We start from the raw sequence: 22,122 nt of genomic DNA, 5'->3' as shown, positions 1-22,122 counted from the left end.
CTCAGACCACAAAATATCAACTCTGGGAAGACTCATATGATCCCGGAAATTGAAAGCCCATGCTTTGAGTACCTCTTGAGATGAAAAACACCAAAACAGCGGGTTCTGGGATGACGCAGTGTTACTAGACAGTGGCAGGAAAAGTTGAGAGTATTTGTTCTAGCCAGTCGACTTGCCAGAGGCTGAAAAGAGCCCCATTCTCTCTATACCTTTGGTACCTTTGCACTTGGTGTTTTATCTGCTTATAAAATCCTCTCCCTTTAATCAAATGACCAAATCTTACTCAGTCTTCAAGTATCACCTTTTCTATGAAGGCTTTCATGATTTTCCCCCAGGCAGAGTGAAACCTTCTTAAGTAACATGATATTTATCTGTCTCCTCCCACCCCCAGACTGTGACTTAGCTTTATCCCATGGTCAGAAACCATGTCAGAATTACATCTGGAGACCATGTCACAGTCATGTCTGGAGACCATGTCACTCATGTCTAGCCTAGCAGAAAGCCTGCTCCATACCCTCTGGATGGATGGGTAAAAGAGTTAATGAAGCCTGCAGTTTCAGAGGAAGGTATCTTTAGTGTTGGAGAAAGGACTCAATAAATTTCTATGAGAAATCCAACTGAAAATTCCGGTCTGTTCTTTGGGTTCAGTAGGGAACCTCAGCTGGAATTCTGAGCTGTAAAAAACATACATGTGGCAAAAATGTGCAACAAATATGTGTACTGGGGTACTGGGTTTGTTCCAAGTATGTGTGTGTGTGATTCTAGTCCCTGGAGGTCAGTCTATCCCTAAGTTTCTTTGTCTATAACATGAAGATTATCCTACCTAGCCTTCGGGGCTACTGTAAGTTTTAAATGAGATGATACACTGATATATGAAAATTGCTAGGCACATATTCAGCAATGAATGATGATTTCTTGCTCCCTCTTTAGGCTGTCCCACCTAAGATTGCTAACATGAAGTGCAGGACTCTGCACGGTATTGTTGCCAAAGCAATGTGAAGCAGATTCCCAGAGCACCAGCCAGGAGGCTCTGGCATGTTTCTCACACCCCTCTTAGGGTTTTCCCTTCCCACTGCCTTGGTACCGGCCTATGTCCCTAAAACCTTTCATCTCAGACTTCATGCTGAACTGGTTTTACCTCCCTGGGTCTGATTTTTACCACTTGAATCCATCTCCCACACTCCAGCCAGAGTTATGTTCCTAGAGCACAACTTAGACCAAACCACTAAGCAGCTTAAATACATGTCACTGTCTCCTCCCTCCCAACTGAGCTGAGTCCAGGCTCGCTGAGACAGCAGTCAATGCGAGCTGACATCTGGCTCCGCCGTTCCTCATTTTGCACTGCTTTCTCCACTCGCCCAATGCTCTGAGAGTGGAATTTCCCTCTTCTTCGTGTAATTCTGCCTGTCTCACATTTGAGCCTTTCTCCTTGCTCTTCCTTTGATCTGGGATGTCCTTGATCCCATCTTCATGCTAAGAGCAACTTGGCTTTCAAGAATCAGTTGTATAATAACTAGAACTGGAGGCTATCTTTCCCTTCCTCATACTTAAAGCTGATTCTGTGTCTCTCTCCATGACTCACATAGCACCACAAACCACCACCATCACCACTACTGCTATAGACTGAATAATTGTGTCCTACAAAAATTCACATATTGAAGTCCTAATCCCCATGCGTTAGAAGGTGGGCACCTTTGGGAGTGGATTAGCTCATGAGGATGGAGCCCTCATGAGTAGGATTAGTGTCCTTGGAAACCTCAGAGAGATCCCTTACCTCTTCTGCTATGTGAAGACACCTCAAGAAGATGTCATCTATGTACCAGGAAGATGGTCCTTGTCATATTCAATCTGCCAGTGCCTTGATCTTTTGAGTTTCTAACCTCCAGAACTGTGAGAAATAAATGTCTAGGATATCACCCAGTTTGTGGTATTTTGTTCAGTTCAGTTCAGTCGCTCAGTCATGTCTGACTCTCTGTGAACCCATGAACCACAGCCTGCCAGGCCTCCCTGTCCATCATCAACTCTCAGAGTTTACACAAACTCATGTTCATTGAGTCGGTGATGACATCCAACCATCTCATCCTCTGTCGTCCCCTTCTCCTCCTGCCATCAATCTTTCCCAGCATCAGGGTTTTTTCAAATGAGTCAGCTCTTTGCATCAGGTGGCCAAAGTATTGGAGTTTCAGCTTCAACATCAGTCCTTCCAATGAACACTCAGGACTGATCTCCTTTAGGATGGACTGGTTGGATCTCCTTGCAGTCCAAGGGACTCTCAAGAGTCTTCTCCAACACCACAGTTCAAAAGCATCAATTCTTTGGCACTCAGCTTTCTTTATAGTCCAACTCTCACATTCATACATGACTACTGGAAAAACCATAGCGTTGACTAGACAGACCTTTGTTGGCAAAGCAATGTCTCTGCTTTTTAATATGCTGTCTATGTTGGTCGTAACTTTTCTTCCAAGGAGTAAGCATCTTTTAATTTCATGGCTGCAATCACCATCTGCAGTGACTTTGGCGCACCCCAAAATAAAATCAGCCACTATTTCCACTGTTTCCCCATCTATTTGCCATGAAGTGATGGGACTGGATGTCATGATCTTAGTTTTCTGAATGTTGAGTATTAAGCCAACTTTTTCACTCTCCTCTTTCACTTTCATCAAGAGGCTCTTTAGTTCTTCTTCACTTTCTGCCATAAGGGTGGTATCATCTGCATATCTGAGGTTATTGATAGTTCTCCCAGCGATCTTGATTCCAGCTTGTGCTTCTTCCACCCCAGCATTTCTCATGATGTACTCTGCATATAAGTTAAATAAGCAGGGTAACAATATACAGCCTTGACGTACTCCTTTTCCTATTTGGAACCAGTCTGTTGTTCCATGTCCAGTTCTAACTGTTGCTTCCTGACCCTGCATACAGGTTTCTCAAGGGGCAGGTCAGGTGGTCTGGTATTCCCACCTCTTTCAGAATTTTCCACAGTCTATTGTGGTCCACACAGTTGAAGGCTGTGGCGTAGTCATACAGCAGCTCAAATTAATTTACACCACCACCACCATTACTGTTGTCCCCTTCCCTCTCCTCCGCTTCTTCATCATTAGGCTCGATCCTTGGGTTGGGAAGATTCCCTGGCGAAGGGAAAGGCTATCCACTCCAGTGTTCAGGCCTGGAGAATTCAGGCCCCCTGTATAGTCCATGGGGTTGCAAAGAGTCGGACATGACTGAGCGACTTTCACTTCACTTTAAGACTGGCTTATAAAGTCCTCCCCACACACTCCCTGCTCTTTCTCTTTCTGCCACTGCCATCAGGAGCAAGAGAAGGACAAAGCTGTAAAATGTAAGGAGGCTGGGTCCTAGAATTACCATATGGAATAAGGAGCACTGACTTTGGATTATGACAGGGTAAGAAATAAATGTACTGTGTTCAGTCAACAAGAATTTGGGTTCTGCTACTGCAGGTACCGCATTCCTTACCCTGACTAGTATCCCAGAGTTTGGGTAAAAGGAAACTGTGAATTTGGGTTCTGCTACTTGTAAGTCATATGACCCTGGTCAACTTGCAAGCTCTTTTTCTTCCTTTGTGAAACGGGGATAACGAAACCATCCACCTCATAGGGAGCCTGCAGGCTAAAATGAGATCACGAGCAGAAAGTGCTTCGCACAGCACTTGGCACAAAGTGAAGTGCATGCCAGTATCTGTGATCGTTACCGTTGTCCTCTGCCTGGGCTGTTGGGCCTTGAAACTTCTACTTTGCTTCCTGCCTGGCATTGCTCCTTGTGTTTCATCTCTTTTGGGAAATGCATAGAGTGAGGAGGCTACAGTTTGTTGCACCTACTTAATCACTACATCAGCACAGAGGGCAGTGTTTGTACAAAGAGCGGGCCGCTGTAAAGGGCTGGGGGCAAGGGATGTTTTTTAGAGGATGTGATGTCCAGAGGGCTAACTGGGTGTTAACTTGCCCTAATTTTTATCCACTCTAAGTGATTCATTTCCTCTAAGTGACTGGGTTCTGACAGAATGTGGTTCACTGGAGAAGGGAATGGCAAATCACTTCAGTATTCTTGCCTTGAGAACCCCATGAACAGTATGAAAAGGCAAAAAGACAGGACAACGAAAGATGAAACTCCAGGAGTTGGTGATGGACAAGGAGGCCTGGCGTGCTGCAGTCCACGGGGTCGCAAAGAGTCAGACACGACTGAGAGATTGAACTGAACTGAACTGACTGAAGTGATGGGGGGGGGGTGCGCCTATAAATGATGGCATGTGGTAAGAAATGGGCAGCATTTTTTTCTTTCTTAGAGGCACATAAAATGATGCACCCTAGACACACAGGATTGATGGGTGGAAGTGTACATGGGAGGAGCAGTGAATGAGCTTCCGATGAAGCGGGGGCATAGGCAAAGACCCTGAGGAGGGGAGAACCTGGCCCCACAGCAGGGGCTCTCATGCCCAGGGGTGGAGGCTTCTCGCTGTGCTGCAGATTAAGCATGGAGCTGCTGTCTTACACGGAGGAATGTGCATTCTTGAACTTTGGCAGCAACACATTCTGCTGAGATGGAAATGGGAAACTTTACTCTTGGCACTCCCATGAAGTCTGGGAATAAGAGGGCCTGGGCTGCCTATGGTGGTTGCACAAGGGGATTACACCACTCCCACCCCTACCTTCCCCATCCTGCCCTACAACTGTCATCTCCTTCTGTGGCCCACATCCCAGGCTGCCTCAATACAGATTTATTCCCTAACCACAGAGATCCATGGGGAATTGGGGGCTGTATCTTATTCATCACTGTGACGCCCACCCCACTGCCGTGTGGCACCTAATGTCCTGCACACAGTCGGTGCAAAATAAATACTTGCTGCATTGAATTAGATGAAAGAAAACCTGGACTCCCACTCTGGGGCACTTCATGCTACAGTGAGGCTTCACACTGACACTTGGAGACAATCTGGGTCAGGGTGATCCTGACCATGAACAAGTCATTGTGGGCAACTGGCTTTTTTCCCCCGTTAGCATTCCTTCATTCCTGTCTCTAGGAATGACAACACAGAAACTGGGGATTTTTTTTTTTTAATTCTCAGATCCTAACTCAACATTGGAGATATCATCATTTCTAGGATTACAGCTGTGAATTTAGGAAAATAATAATAGAAATTCATTGAAAAAAGACTTAATTTATTAGTTCTCGCAACGGAAAACCAGAAGCATGCTATCACCAGGTATGGCTGGATCAGGGGGCTCAAATAAGCTAATTTCTAGTAGGCTTCTTCCACATAGTGTCCCTTCTTTAGATTTAAGAGGTCCTGAATGAACACCGTGGCAGATACTACTCCCAGTCTCTGTAGGAGACCCACATTACTCGGAGTCATCTCCTTGAAGGCCATCTTTACAAATGAAGCCACAGACATCCCCTGTCCTCCAAGTCCTTTCCAAAGAACCACTCCCTTCTCAAAGCTCCAGACTTGACCCTTTTATATGCTCAGTGTGAGCAAAGGGCTATCTCAACACTCACCTTGACATCTAATATCTGTTGTATCTGGCTGCTTCACTCGAAGTATTAGACACCCCATTGTATAATTTCTGTGCAGCTGTAGGCAAAGTTGGAAGTGGATATTGATCTTAAGTTAGCTTGATTTCAAAGCTAAGATAACTTAGAAAGGATCAGAATGAGTGATGGAGACTTGGAAGTTCTGCTCATGGGATTGAGGCAAGTATACCTCATCCCCAAGTCTCTGTTTTCTCATCAAGATTGCCTTCAGGGGGTTTGACTGAGATTCAACAAGGCAGTGATTTGCACGGAGCCACTGTAAGTCCTGGATCATAAAAGCAAATCACTGTTGTTGGATAACCACATGTATGAACACCTACTCAATTCTCACAGCAAGCCAATGTAACAGGCTCTGTTGTTAACACTCCCATTTCACAGGCAAGAACATTAAAACACAAAGCAGTTGAATAGCTTGCCAAGGTCTTCTGGTTAGTAAGTAGTAAAGATAGAATTTGAACCTACAGAGGTGAACTCTAGGACCTTGGACTTCATCACTGCACCATACAATCTCCTAGTAAGTTGCAGCTCCTTTGCCCCTGTCCCTTGAATTGAATTCAGCTGACTTTGCCTCAGTCCTCCCTGCCATATTGTCCACACCTAGTTCCATCTTCATTATAGCTTGTCAAGTTACACAGCCCCGTGAGGTCGACTGCGCCAAAAATTTGGAGTTATAGCTTATGGATGGAGGTTTGGAAGAGTTTGCACAAATCTGTGTCTTGGAACAAATCTGGTTTTTTATATACATGACAGTCTGCATGCCAGATTTATGAAGCCAATATATATTCGCCATTTGGACGAGAATTCTCTGGGGGATAAAACCCAGTGGCTGGCTATTAAAGAAAACAAATCTATCACACTACTTGGCAGGAAAGAGTGCAGTACTTCCAAGTGACATCAGGAAAATGGGTTGTGTGTTTTTCCCACCAACTGGCAACCACATTCTCTACAGAGGGAGCCAGCCTGTAGCCCAACGCAGCCTGTAAGGCAGGAGCCGTGCTAGGCCTGACCCTTCTACCTGGTGTCATTAGGGAGGCAGGCGGTCCTCATGTGGTCATGACACCTCCTGAGAGTATGACTCTGGGCTATTACTTTCCCTGCTTGAGCCTGTCTCCCCAGCGATAAAACAGAGGGAGGGGTGAACCAGAGGATGCTGAAGGTTCCCGTGCAATGCATGATTGCAAATCCAGAGTCTGTGCGTAGTGTACTGTCAGTGGTTTGGATGCTGAGGAGCGACCATAAGACACCAAGCAAGATGGAAATCAGCATTTTGCAATCAGAGGTGTTAAGCAAAGGAGGGTCAAGAGGAAAGGTTTAGGTTCTCAGGATCTCAGAATAAGTTTCTATCTTTTCTAGCTCTTATCCTATTGTACATATACCCTGAAAGAGAATGAAAAGAGATGCTGGGCTGTTGTCTCACGTTGAACCTTTTTGATTGCTAGAAACATGAACTGTTTTTTTTTTTTAAGTCCCTAATGGAACAACAGACTGGTTCCAAATAGGAAAAGGAGTACTTCAAGGCTGTTTATTGTTACCCTGCTTATTTAACTTATATGCAGAGTACATCATGAGAAACGCTGGACTGGAAGAAACCCAAGCTGGAATCAAGATTGCCGGGAGAAATATCAATAACCTCAGATATGCAGCTGACACCACTCTTATGGCAGAAAGTGAAGAGGAACTAAAAAGACTCTTGATGAAAGTGAAAGAGGAGAGTGAAAAAGTTGGCTTAAAGCTCAACATTCAGAAAACAAAGATCATGGCATCTGGTCCCATCACTTCATGGGAAATAGATGGAGAAACAGTGGAAACAGTGTCAGACTTTATTTTTGGGGGGCTCCAAAATCACTGCAGATGGTGACAGCAGCCATGAAATTAAAAGATGCTTACTCCTTGGAAGAAAAGTTATGACCAACCTAGATAGTATATTCAAAAGCAGAGACATTACTTTGCCGACTAAGGTCCGTCTAGTCAAGGCTATGGTTTTTCCTGTGGTCATGTATGGATGTGAGAGTTGGACTGTGAAGAAGGCTGAGCGCTGAAGAATTGATGCTTTTGAACTGTGGTGTTGGAGAAGACTCTTGAGAGTCCCTTGGACTGCAAGGAGGTCCAACCAGTCCATTCTGAAGGAGATCAGCCCTGGGAGTTCTTTGGAAGGAATGATGCTAAAGCTGAAGCTCCAGTACTTTGGACACCTCATGCAAAGAGTTGACTCATTGGAAAAGACTCTCATACTGGGAGAGATTGGGGACAGGAGGAGAAGGGGAAGACCCAGGATGAGATGGCTGGATGGCATCACGGACTTGATGGACGTGAGTCTGAATGAACTCCGGGAGATGGTGATGGACAGGGAGGCCTGGTGTGCTGCGATTCATGGGGTCGCAAAGAGTCGGACACGACTGAGCGACTGAACTGAACCGAACTGAAGACCTCAGCCCAGAAAGGGAAGTGATGCACTCAGGCTTGAGGGACTCCTATTCTTCTTCAGATCTTACTGGACATAAGCTTCAGTCTCTAGGACCAGCTTCCTGTCATAGCCAGAAATCGAATGAGCACTGCAGGGTAGTGGTTAAGCATTGCAATCTGCTTGGGTTTAAACTGAAGCTCATCTACTTATTAACTTTGTCCCATTAGCAGATCTGTTCATCTGTCCAAGCCTCAGTATTCTCAATTGTAAAATGTAGATGATATATGAAACTACTCCAGAAAGTGTTGCAAATACTAGAGTGTTCAGTAACTTTTAGCTATGATGATGATGATGATGTCACTGCTTTGCCATTCAAGCCACCAACAGTCTTCCTAATCTTTAGTCTAATTGTTATAGGTTGGTTTTGGACCATTCGAAGTCGGTCACATGGGAGGTTACTCTGATTGACTCAACCATGAGCCAGTCAAGAGAAAGGGGGAGTGTGGAGACATAGGACTTAGAAGATGACAGTTCCTCACATCATGTCTACTACAATCATGTCTACCAACAGCAGAGCAGCATGAAAAAGAAGGAATTCTGTTTTTGCAAACAAGATTGTGGGTATCTATTACAAGATCTGGTAGCAGATTCCCCATTAACTAACAAAGCCACCATTTCAGAACCTCTCACATCTGAATATGCTTTTTAACAAGGCTCTGGGTGGGGCACGAGGAATGCATCACAGGGCCATAAGTCTGGTGAAAGTAATATATTTAACCACAATTGATTAATACTGCTGTCTTTTTCCCATCTGATTTCCCCTCCATCATACCTTCCTCTGGGTCAGGTAATATTGGAGTGGCTGTGAGCATATTTAGTATCTGGCTAAAGGGATGTTGAGTTAGGGACACATTTATTTTTAGTTTTGTGGACTAAATTTATGTCATTCAGTCCCTTTCACATACAGTTAAGCTATTGATAGCTCACTCATGCAGGCAGAGTTTCCAGGGAAATTGTCACTCATTTAACTGACTTAGCTGGCATTACGACTAAAAGTACAAGGCCAGAAATAGATTCTTAAAATGAATACAACCTATGGCACCCAGCAGCAGAAATATGTGGTTAACAAAGGAGGAGAAATAAGGTTTGAAATATACAAGGAAGAAGCTTATCTGGAAAATTTCTGATTCCTTCAAGCTCCCAGAGTCTCATAGTTTGGATGGTTTTCAGCACACATGACCACTTGGAACTTAGAGTAGGAGTAATGAGGTCTGCACATGATAAAACTGTTTAAGTCCTGCACTGTGGGTGACATCTTGACATCTTAAAGGGGCTAGCAAATATTTTGGAAACTCAGAAGACATAAGATGCAGGAACTTTATTCTTAATGTGGGTGTGTAGTTGGCATTTAAAATTTTCATTTTCCTAATGATTAATGACATTTTCAAGTGATTATTGCTCATTTGTACATGTTCCTTTATAAAATTTCTATTCTAGTCTTCTGCTCATTAAAAAAATGGGGTTCCCTGTTTTTATTAGTGAACTGCGTATGATCTTTGTGTATTCTGATGACGATTAAATTATTATGAACGCTTTCTTCCAGTCTGTTTCAACTTTTCTAATGGTGTCTTTTGATGAACAAAGGTTTTAAATTTTATGAAGTAGAATTTATCAGTTTACTGTTTCTAGTGAGTGCTTTCTGTGCCCCATCTGGGAAATCTCTGCTGATCTCAAGACTGAAGTATTCCCTTGGTGTTTTCTTTAGGAAACTTTGTAGGTTTAGCTTTTTCATTGGTCTTACACTCATATCGAGTTAATTTTGAATAATTTGTATTAGACAGGGAGTAAAGGTTCATTTTTCCCCTCCATAAGGATATTCAACTGATTGCGCATTATTTGTTGAAAAGATTTTAATTTCCCCATGAAACTGCACTAGAATTTTGTAGAAAAAATCAACTGCCATATTAGGTATGGGCTCATTTCTGGCTTTTTATGTTGTTCCATTGATCCCTTTGTTGCTCTTGACATCAAATACCAACACATCTTGTTAATTCCAGCTTCTGAGTGAGTCTTGAAGTTAAGGAAGTAAACCCTCAAACTTTACCTCTTTTTCTAAAAAATTAGTTTTTGTATGTCCTTTGAATTTCCATATAAACTTTAGAATCAGTTTGTTTATTACTACCCAGAAAACCTACTGAAATTTGATAGAGATTGTTTCAAATACATAGGTCAAACTTGGGAAAACTGAAATCTTAACAATATTAGCTTCTGGGTCCATGAATATACAATGTCTATTTATTTAAATCTTTAAAATGTCTCTTAGCAAGTATCTATTGCTTTGATCACAGACCTGACATATACTTTTGAATTTATTTTTAGTGACATCATACTTTTTTGCATTAGTATTTTGTTCCCAATTATTTGGGGGAGGGAAGCATTCAGTTTTTTACCATTAAGATACATTTAGCTATAGTCTTTATTTATGGATATCCTTTAGTACTTTGAAAAAGTTATGTTGTATTCCTGGTTTGCCCATAATTTTTATCACAAATGGGTGTTGAATTTGGTCATATTGTTTTTCTGTGTCCATTGAGACATGATCTTATGTTTCTCCTCCTTTATTCTGGTATATAAATAAGGCTTTTAAGTTTTTTTTATTTCTTTTTGAGTCACGTTTGACAACTTGTGTCTCTTACAGAACTTATCCATTTCATCTAAGTTGTTAAATTTCTTGACATGTAATTGTTCATGCATGCGTGCGTGCTAAGTCGATTCAGCCATGTCTGATGCTTTGCCACCGCGTGGACTGCAGCCTGCCAGGCTTCTCTGTCCATGGGACTCTCCAGGCAAGAATACTGGAATGGGTTGCCACGCCCTCCTCCAGGGGAACTTCCCAACCCAGGGATGGATCCTGAGTCTCTTACATCTTCTCCAGATTCTTTACCACTAGCACCACCTGGGAAGCCCGTAATTGTTTGTAATATGCCATTATTATCATTTTAATGTCTCTAGGCTACATAGTGATATCCTTTCATTCCTGATACCAGTAAATTGAGTCTTCTCTCTTTTTTTCTTGATCAGTCTTACAGATTTATAATTTTATTAATCTTTCCAAAGAACCAGCTTTTAGTTTCACTGACTTTGTTTCCTATTTTTCTGTTCTGCTTCATTGACTTTGCTCTCACCTTTATGCCTTTCTTTCTACTTACCAGGATTCTTACTTTGCTCGTTTTTGCATGGCTTCTTTATTTATGTATTTATTGCCTGTTCTGGGTCTTCACTGTTGCACAGGCTGCTCTCTAGCTATAGCGAGCTGGGGCTACTCTCTCATTGCTGTACAGGGGCTTCTCACTGCAGTAGCTTTTCTTGTTGTGGAGCACAGAATCTATTGTGTGTGGGGCTTCAGTATTTGTGGCTTGAGAGCTCAGTAGTTGCGGTTCCCAGGCTCTAGAGCACAGGCTCCGTAGCTGTGGCACACAGGCTTCTTTGCTCCTTGGTTGTGGGATCTTCCCAGACCAGGAGTCAAACTCGTGTCTCCTGAGTTGGAAGGCAGAGTCTTTACCGCTGAGCCACCAAGGAAGCCCTCCGTGTCATGTGGCTTCTTCATGCAGATGCGTAGATTATGTGAGTGCTTAGATTTTCTTATTGAAGCTTATTTTATGTTTTCTGATGCAAACAGTAATGTTATGTCTAATATCATTTTTCATTTGTTCATTTCTGGCATATATAAATTGTTTGCATATCAACCTTAAATCTTGCAATCTTATTAAATTCACTCATTATTTCTAATAGTTACGCTGTGAATTTCATAAGATTTTCTATGCAAACAATGGCATTATTTGTGAATGAAGATGATCTTACTTTGCTTGATCCAACCTTTACGACTCTTACTTATTTTTCCTCACATTGCCCTGGCTGGGACCTCTGGTATGTGGTTATGTGTGCATGCTCAGTCACATCTGACTCCTTGACCCCACGGACCTGCCAGGCTCCTCTGGCCATGGGATCTTCCAGGTAAGAATACTGGAGTGGATTGCCATTTCCTTCTCCAACAGGTGACTAAAACTTACTTTCACTTTCACACTCTGGGCTTCCCTGGTGGCTCAGACAGTAAAGAATCTGCCCGCAATGTGGGATCCCTGGGTAGGGAAGATCCCCTGGAGGAGGGCACAGCAACCCAGTCTAGTATTCTTGCCTGGATAATCCCATGGACAGAGGAGCCCGGCGGGCTAGAGGCCATGGGGTAGCAGAGTCGGACACAGCTGAGCAACTAAGCATGCAACATGCATGTTAGCAAACACGCCAAACGCTTTCATTCCACGGGGACCTTTGGTGCCCCTCTCTTAGGGTGGCTTTTCACCAACTCTTTGCTCTGCTGATTCTCTCATTTTGCACTAAAAGTGTTGGATCCATCGGAGGCATTCACGATTACCAGGATTAGATTCATCCCATTCTGTACGTAGAGGTTTCAGAGTGCTGTGATATGAGCTTTTGGTGTATCCGTCGTGACTTGTGGCACAAACATCTAGATTAGTTTTATGTAGAAATTTGTTTCAGATTGTCTGCTGTTTCTTTGTTCCTTGATCTTGTTTTCTAAAGTGGGAAGCATATTAAATACTCTTCCAAAAGAGGAGGTTAGTGTGTTCAGTTGGGAACACAGACAGCTGAAAAAGAAAGTTGCTCTTTTACGTGGTCACTGCCAGGAAAATCTCCTCAAAACCACTAAAAATAGTCATATTATATATTCCAGTCTATGGAGTAACATCTTTTTGTTATCCTGCCAAGATTAGGGAAATAGTACAGCAGTGATTTCTTTATAAATATTGATAGAGGAGTTTGGCATAGAATATTTAAATTATATCTATGACAAGGCACTTGGTATAAATGCCTAGAATGTGAATTGTAAATATAGTTATAATAATGTTTACAAATAGTGCTTACAAATTCTATTCTATAACTTAATGCTGACAAATAAACTATGGATTTAGTTTTGGAATTGAAAACTAAAAAAGAACAGCTATCAGCCCTAACAGTGAGTATATCCATGCTGGTGTCTACCAAAAAGACCAGCTCTGAAAGGAGGAGAGGAAACAGGATGGAGGGTCTAGAATGAGACACCCAAATTATCCTGCACCCAAATTACTGAAGACATAATTAGAATATTAATATATTTCATGTATAAAAGTATTTAAATTTATATTTCATAAATGAAAAATACTTTAAATTTAAGGAGGAATCGTAAGTCTTGGGGTGTTACTATCTATCCCTGGAGACTTTATTCAGATATCATTGCCTCTAAAAAAGTGCTCATACACATAATTTGTCTCAAGGCCATACAACTAGTAAGGAACAGAACTCTTCAACTCCTTACACTTTTCAATGCAAGATCACTTTTGCAAGAGGAGTCTAGAATGTCATGTTAGAAGAAATGGTTGGTTGGGACCATTTACAACCAAGCAGTGCCTAAGACTCCATGCTCCTAATACAGAGGGACCCATGTTCGATCCCTGGTCAGGGAACTAGAGATAGATCCCAAAGGGCGCAACTAAAGAGCCTGCATGCCACAACTAAGACCCAGAACAGCCAAATAAATAAATATTTTGTGCCACAACTAAGACCCAGAACAGCCAAATAAATAAATATTTTGTGGTTATTTATTTATTTATTTGACTGCACCAGGTCTTAGTTGGTTGGTTACTGACATGGTTACTAAGGCTGGCTTCAAAGGAGCTGAGGAGTCCTGTACTCCGACGTCTTGGGAAATAAGGCTCAGTAAGCACCTTCTGGGTACCAGACCCCATGCTAGGCACTGAACATGTGCTAGGCACATGAGCTATAAACCTGATCAAGTTTTTGCAAGACAGCATCCTATTTTATAGATAAGAGAGTTGAGGCTCCCAGAAGCGAGCTGAGGCTCACTGTGTAAGAGCCACAGAGACCAAGCGCTATGGTGACCTCTTCTAGCAGCCATGACTGTCTCTCTGTCTCCTGGAAAAGTAAAGAGCCAGCAGAGGAAGGACATGCTCATATCTGACTGAGGCTGGAGGCTGGTCTCCATCTGCTTCATCCATTCCACAGAGATTCTTCCGAGTACCTGGAATACAGAAGCTTAAAGTACAGGGCACAATCTGTCTGCATGAGTTTTCAAATTTCTCATCCTGCCATACTGTTCACAACACATTCACATACATACCTTTGTCTTCCTAAAGAGTACTTTTCTGTTAATATTCTTTTTGAGTAGAAGACAGAGCTAAAATTTCAAATTACTGATGAAGAGCTGATTATACTCTCATTTTAATATAGGGCCACTTCCAAGTCTCCAATACTTAGTTTTTCAATTAAATAGACCTTTGCATCATCCCAGGTGAAATGAATCACTTAATATTGTCAGGAAAAGGATTCTGAAATACCACTGAATCTGATTTTTGTGTCCTTATTGTTATTCCTTAATGGGAAAAGATTTTTAAAGACATGTTTTTTAATTGCTGGTATTAATAGTTAATGGGCTTCCCTGGTGGCTCAGACAGTAAAGAATCTGCCTTCAATGTGGGAGACCTGGGTTCGATCCCCTGGAGAAGGAAATGGCAATCCATTCCAGTATTCTTGCCTGGAGAATTCCATGGACAAAGAAGCCTGGTGGGCTACAGTCCATGGGGTTGCAAAGAGTCAGACATGACTGAGCTGCTAACTATTAATAGCTAATAGAAGCTTGCATTCCTTAGTTTCCAAAATGCTATTACATAAGAATGTAATCCCCTGGAGTAGGAAATGGAAACCCACTCCAGTATTCTTGCCTGGAAAATCCCATGGACAGAAGAGCCTGGTGGGCTGCAGTTCATGGGGCTGCAGAGTTGGATACGACTGAGTGACTGAGTACACAGCACAAAAATGTAATCTACACACCAGCACTGAGAGATCAGACTTATTAAATTCATGACAGGAAAATGAATAGTCTTTCAGAAATATTCAGGATCCATCTCAAGATCAATAGTCAATCAGTGGCAGAGTTGGGACTCACAGATTTTCTGGTTTTGAGCCCCAGCCCCATTTCTGAAGGTCATCCCGGTTCTTAAAATAAATGAGAGCGTGGTCCCTGATGTGGGGTGAGGAATAGATTGGTGCTCACCCTTACTGCTGAAATACCCACAGGCGACGGAATTATCCACCAGTTTTTCAGGAGGAAAGTGTGGGAGGAAAGACTTATTGCTCAGCTCTGGTGGCCAAGCTCACATCAAACCAGAGTGTCCCACTGAAGCTGAGTTCACACATCTCTTTAACACAGAGGCAGAATCTTTAGAACTTTAGAACCCCAAGTTCTACAGCAGAGTCGTCAGAACTAAAAACACTAAAGTTGGACTCTTTAGAACAGAAAGCAAAGAGACCAAGGAGAAAGCAGGGCCAGTCTGATCAGGTAATGTCTCAGAGGCCAGGACAATAGAGGCTCAGACGGTGAGAAGGTAATACAACCGGGAGAAGGATAAGCATGTTGGGCTGTGTCCCCTGATTCCTATTAAGAATTATAAATACCAGTCTCTGGGAACTGACTAAGGGGTAAGCTAAGCTAACGATGTATGAACTCCAAAGGAACCTACTAGTTTATCCTGGAATGTGCAGGTTTGTGAGGAGGTGTTTGAAGTCCACACTTCCTGGGCTGGAGGTCCCAGAGATTCAGAGACCTGTAGGCATTTCAGGAGTCCTGATTTGTGGCTGGTCCATACCAGTGGATCATCAGTTTGTGCTTTTGATCTTTTGTGATAGAAGCATCTTCCTGGTTTAGAAAAAGATGTCAGCTTGCAGGTCAGGCAGATGTGAGGAGCAAACTGGATCACCTCTGCTCGATTTAACTTTGATTCCTTTAGTCTCAACGCATGCTGCATGTGAAGTCGTTTCAGTTGTGTCCGATTCTCTGTGACCCTACGGACTGAAGCCCACCAGGCTCCTCTGTTCATGGCATTCTCCAGGCAAGAATACTGAAGTGGGTTGCCATGCCCTCCTCCAGGGGATCTTCCCGACCCGGGGACTGAACCCACTTCTCCTGCATCGGCAGACGGGTTCCTAACCATTAGCGCCACCTGGAAAGCCCAGTCCCAATGAGACAGATACTAGTTTAAAATGTTGTCTTTTATTGCTGACTAGCTACTTCCAAGTACCTTAGAACCATTCAGCTGTTACCCTTTGGCTTCCTGCTGTCTGCTGAGCTTGGGGAGTGGATGGGATGCTTTGAATATCTGAACAGGACGTTGGGTTGTGCTGTCCTCCAGCAATTAGGGGCAGCTGACAGAGTTGATGTCCAGGATTTGGAGCCAAGTCTCTGCATACCTGGCAGGCCGCTGTCCCAGGTAGGGAGAGGCATGCTGCAGAGACATTCAATCATGACTCTTACCTAATTTTGCATTCTCCATTATTGTCTAATAGAAATAAAGTAAATAAGCACACCTGTTAACAGCGAGTCTTGTAGTAAAAAATTATATATTATGTGATCTTATTTCTCATGGCAACATGTAGCCCTTCTATGAAAAGCACCCCCCAGTTTTGTACAACTTGTTTACAAACAACATATTAAGTCTGTCCATTCCATCTGCTTCCCACAAGAGGAAAGAATCATTATGTAGTAAGGTCAGAAGGTACCCCAGTCCACAGGGGCATCTTTCTGGGGCCGTCTCATATAGAGGTCTTTCCTTTAGGGGGTGGGGCTACAGGGCACTCCAGGAGAGTCTCTCAAAAGAGAAGGCAGGAATTTGGCCTCTGGAACTTTCTCGTCCCAAAGTGTGACATGATCATAGCCAGTCTGGGTTCCCAAAGTAGCTGTTAGGAAACTGTTTAAGCAGCCAGTGAGACTGTCTCTATGAAAAACAGTGAAACAAGGAGGTGGGGGGGGTGCTTTCTGGTGGTCCGCAGGCAGTTGACAGAAAAAGGGAGCCCTTAGACTAAGTGTAGGGATGGCAACAGTGAGAGACGGTGAGCTGGGGCCCTGGGGTTTTGAGGTGGAGAGGGATGGGAAATGAACCGAGGGCGGGAAAGACGGAGAGAGAGGAGGAGAGTGAGAGGGGAGTGTGGGAGAGAAAGAGACAGATAGGAACTGCTCCCACATTAGACACACAGAGGTGTTTGTCAGAAGCAATGTGAATGTAAGTTTTGATCCAGTGTTTCTTTAGTAAATGGTACTCATATCCAGGGCTTCCCAGGTGGCCCTAATGGTAAAGAACATGTGTGCTAATGCAGGAGACATAGAGACATGGGTTCGATCCCTGGGCTGAGGAGATGCTCTGGAGGAGGGCATGGCAACCCACTCCAGTATTCTTGCCTGGAGAATCCCATGGACAGAGGAAGCTGGGGGGGCTACAGTCCATGGGGTCGCAAAGAGTCAGACACAACTGAAGCGACTTAGCACACACACACACACACACACACACACACACACACACACATGAACAATGACATGCGGGTTTAAGTGACATTCTTTGGCTGCAGAGGTGAAGGTAGCAGCTTCTGGACCCCTGGCCACGTGACGCCATGGTCCCCTAGTCAAAGTGAAATTGTTATTTGCTCAGTCGACTCTTGGAGACCCCGTGGAACCCGCCAGTAAGAATACTGGAGTGAGTGGCCATTCTCTTCTCCAGGGGATCTTCCCAATTCAGGGATTGAACTTGGGTCTCTCACATTGCAGGCAGATTCTTTACCATTCGAGCCACCAGGGAACCTTTGCTAAGTCAACTCACCTTTCCAGGCCACAGTTTCTGTATCAATAAAAATGAGGTTAAAACTCCTGATGAGACTTGGGGGCTATTAGCACCCCCTGTTGACAGATGAGGAAAATTGAGGCTCACAGAGCTGGTCATATCGATCATATAAGGCAGATGAAAGTCAGGCCCAAGCCGTTTCTGGCCATCGGCAAGCACTTTGCAGCCCCAAACCACTAGGGGCATACTGCCATGGGTGCCTGGCCCTCCCCTGCCAGAACCCAGGCTTTCCGAGTTGCTTTCTGGGGTAGAAGTCAAAGGCATTGATTTAGACATGCTGGCCAGACCAGTTGTGTTATGACCCAGGAGAGGCAGGTGTAGTGGGAACCTGTGTGACGTGACCGGACTGGCCCAAAGACTCCAGCAGAGCTCAGACCCACAGCCTGGGCCACTCAAGGTCTGTGGATGGCACAGAAGTGGGACAGGTATGATTCTGCTGGTTTCGAGCTGCGTGACCTTGGAAAAGTCGATCAGCCTTTTTGAGCCTTTCTCCTCATCTTCCAGGGCTTCCCAGGTGGCTCAGTGGTAAAGAGTCAGCCTGCCAATGCAGGGGATGTGGGTTTGATCCTTGGGGAAGACCCCATGGAGGAAGGCATGGCAACTCACTCCAGTATTCTTGCCTGGGAAACCTCATGGACAGAGGAGCCTGGAGGGCTACAGTTCGTGGGGTCGCAAAGTGTCAGACACAACTGAGTGAGTGAACACACACACACTTCATCTTGTGAGACGGGGTAGGCATGGACATCTCACGGCTGTTGTGAGGGTCCCTGAAGATGGGTGGGAAGTCTCAGCCCTCGGGCTGGTCATTTGGGTTGTTGCTATTCGTGCCAAGGCTGGGCTTGGCATACTAAGCCCCAGGGCCACCAGCTGCCTCCCCATCACATCCCCACGAGACGCCTTGAGATCATGGAAGAAACTATGAGTTTGCCCAGTCCGTGTTCTTGGGCTTTGCTAAATGAGGGCAGAAATGAAAGACTCTCTCTACAGGAGAGAGCGCTGCCACTCGGGTTGGCATTCATTGAACGGGCAGCTTTATTTCCAGGCTGTGGATTAGGACAGTGTAGAAGGACCATTGGGGAGCTGTTGAGAGAATCGGAAAGGCAGTTTTTCCCCTCAATAAATTTCAGATTAGTACACTTGAAAAATCACTGGGGCTTCCACAGTTCAAACAAAACAGTTTCATTGGAACAGAGTCACATTCAGATTTGTCTGCTTAAAAAAAAAAAAAAAAATCAGGACATCCCTGGTGGTCCAGTGGTTAAGACTTCACCTTCCAATCCACGGGGTGTGAGTTTGATCCCTGTGGTGAGTTAGGATTCCCAACCAAAAAAAAAAAAAACAGAAAATAGGAAAACAAGCAAAGGTAAAACAGAAACAACATTGTAACAAACTGAAAAAACTTCAAAAATGGTCCATATCAAAAAAAATCTGAAATAAAATAAAACAAAAATATATATAGGTAAAGGAATGACGTGAAGGTTTAAAACTACCAGGACGCTGTGGGGGGAAAAAGGACATCGATAGATTTTTTTTTTTTCCATTGCACCTTTATTGTTTACTTTGTTCACTGTTCAAAAGTCTCACAGTCTTTCTAGAACCACACGGAACCCGTGAGGTGGCTCCCTCCCGCGACAGTCCATTATATTTCTAAGCAGCCTCCTCCTGGCCTCCCTCCTCAAGTCCTCACGTGGCCAGCATTGTGCCAGGATGCAAGGGGTTCCCAGGGGTTATTTATTCTTAGGAGGGAAGGAGGGCGGGGGCAGAGCTGGCCCTCGGCAAACCATGGGTGTGCATCCAGTCCCGCGGGCCCTTTCCTGGCCAGTCCCTGCCTCTCCATTCCCTCTTTGCCCAGCATTTGATGCCCCTCAGCAGGCTAGGGAATCAGACAGCTCTGGGAATTTGCGTTCTGACTCACCACTACCAGCTACCTGACCTCGGGGAAGTTTCCCCATCTGAGTTCCCCTTTCTTCCTCTATGATGTGGGACAGAGACTCTCCAGCTCATTTCCTGTGAGCATTCAATGACTGTAGGAATACAGGGTCTGGCACGGTGGCTAGCACACAGTATGTCCTGAACACACATCGACTTCCGTTCCTCCTGGTGGGGAAGAGAAGACTCCTGATGAGGGCCAGGTGCTCGGGGCATCTGCTTTAAAAAGAGCCTGGTCTTTAACACAGTCCAAGAAGTGACTCTCTATGGGTGAAATTTCAGACACCACGACATCAGGAGGGAGAGACCTGGCGGTGACCTCCTGGACATCATTCGACTCCACCTAGGCAGCCTGCTGCTCCTTTAGCCCACAGGCAAGGCTGGCACTGGCAGAAGGAACACTACCCTCTCTATAAGGCCATGCTGCTGCAGCCAGTGAAAGGCCCATCTCAGGCAGGCAGGAGAACAGGGCACATTCATCCTGATTCAACTGCCCCTGCCAGGGAGGAAGTAGCTTCATGTGGGTGTAAACCAGGAGCTTGAAGAAATGTGGCAATCTTTTAGGGTGACCGGTGCATCCCCTTCTAGCGCTCTTGAAAAGTCACTTGTTGCAGGGGTGTGCTCTCAGCCTGAAACAGCCAGGTGAGCTCTTACAGGAGGGGAGTCCGAGTATCATCTACACCCCCACCTACTTTGCAAAGGCTCCCAGGAGGCTCACTATGGGAATTATGCCCCTAACGCTGAGCTTTCCCCGCCTTGTCCTTCCCACCCATCTTTCATGGCATGTGGCCATTAGAATCAAATCTCATCGACAAATGGTCACAAGAATGAAATAATGCTGCCAATGAGAAGCTGAACACTCCATCCTATAGTTGATCCACAGATGTAGCCGCGCCCTTCCTCCATGGTATTCCTTGTAAAAAAATTTTTTTAAGCTGATCTATATCACTCAGCCCTGTTCATGCATAATTCTCAGTAAGGATACGGTACATCCACAGTCCACGTGCCCACGACCGTTTTACATCTCCAGTATAACAACAAAAAGTCGCTCAGTGGACAATCTTAAAACATGCACCAACCAAGACCACAGCTGGTCTTACGGGAAAACGTCCTCCAGGTCGAAAAGCATGAGAGGGAAATGATTCCAGATGAGAGAACGAGGACTAGAGCGATTACACAACAGAACAGCTGCAGTCTAAGGCAGATACAGCAGGTAAAACCAAGGAAAGCTGTATGGATCCAGGAGCGCTTCTCCAAATATTCGGTTCATGCTAAAAAATAGAGCACATTTATTAAAAATATATATTTATAAACCTTGATATGAACAGATACACACATCAAGCCAATGAAAAAAAGAAAAAATAAGTTATCTCCCCAGTATCAAATAGTTAGACACTTTTGATGAATGGGATGCTTGTCAAAGATTGTCCCTGTGGTTTTTTGGTACCAAACAGTTCATTGAGCTAGGAGGAAATATGTGTCCTGGGAGACAGGCTGAGAGCTGTGTCTGCCGTGAGCTGCGTCCACCCCTGTTCCTCTTTTTGAACACGTGACATCCGTTAGTGACCTGGGATAACCCATCTTTGCACCCATCCACTCCCTGGTGGTGTCAAAGGGTGGTTTTCCAAGCGTCCTTTCGGGTCCCCTGCCAACGATGTTGAGTTCCTTGCTGTGTGAATGAGTTTTGGTGGATTCATTGTGCTTTAGTGTCTGCTCCTTGCAGCAGGATTGGTTGATTTTGGTGACCCTTTATCAAGTTCGAAGGTGCATCTGATTGGGCGGTATGTGTCGGTCAAGGCTGCTTGTTGGCGCAGTGTCCGGTCACCGATCTGCCAACACACAGGACTCCTCCTGTCTTTTGGCCATCCCGAGGCCTGAGGACCCACTGGGCCATTCACAGAGTGGTGTAGATGTATACAAATATGATGACGATCAGATTCAGAATGGTCCCAATAATCCCCAGCATCGCCAAGACACTCTCTTCTTTACTCTCTTTCTCCTGGCCTCCTCTGTCTTCGTCATTTCCACTCGTGATTACCATCTTGGTGGCAAATGTCTTTATCTTCCGCCCCAGACTAATCTGCAATTGGAAAGAGGCAGCACAAGAAAATGACAGTTTATAAGCATCCTCTCCAAAGCCTGGCAGACCGGGTGGGGGAGTGATTTCATGTCTGGGGACTAGGTGTTGGGTGGGCCCGAAAAATCTCTCATGGAGAAAACCCTGGGACGCACTGCTCTTTGGCCATGGAGAGATGGCAGAGCACGGCTGATCACTTTCAAGGATGAAGACTGTGATACTGGCATAAGGAGCTCGGCCTCGGGGTTCAGCTTGGCCACCACCCATTCTACTGGGATTTTGCTTCAGTCATTTTCCTTGAAGCAGAGACAGACAGCTGCACCGTTGTCCCACAAAAGCCCGTGGGCTCTCCCACAGCAGTGGGAACTTGACACGTGTTCACGTACTAGATCCCACCCTGGACAAGCGCAGTCCTGCACATGCATGAA

The 22,122-nt window shown here is 44.6% G+C and overlaps 1 protein-coding gene across 1 annotated transcript in view; it reads right to left on the bottom strand.

Annotated features, from left to right (window-relative positions):
* Positions 19,214-22,122, bottom strand: part of LOC108638480 (translation initiation factor IF-2-like) — a 56,225-nt gene continuing 53,316 nt past the window's right edge. The window contains exon 6 of the mRNA XM_018065932.1: positions 19,214-21,697. The gene's annotated coding sequence lies outside the window, so the exon portion shown is untranslated. The remainder of the gene's footprint in view (positions 21,698-22,122) is intronic.

The sequence above is a fragment of the Capra hircus genome, chromosome 21 (assembly GCF_001704415.2).
Source record: "Capra hircus breed San Clemente chromosome 21, ASM170441v1, whole genome shotgun sequence".
Lineage (NCBI taxonomy): Eukaryota > Metazoa > Chordata > Mammalia > Artiodactyla > Bovidae > Capra > Capra hircus.
The sequence above is the reverse complement of the archived record's forward strand: the minus strand, read 5'-3'. Positions and strand labels throughout refer to the sequence as shown.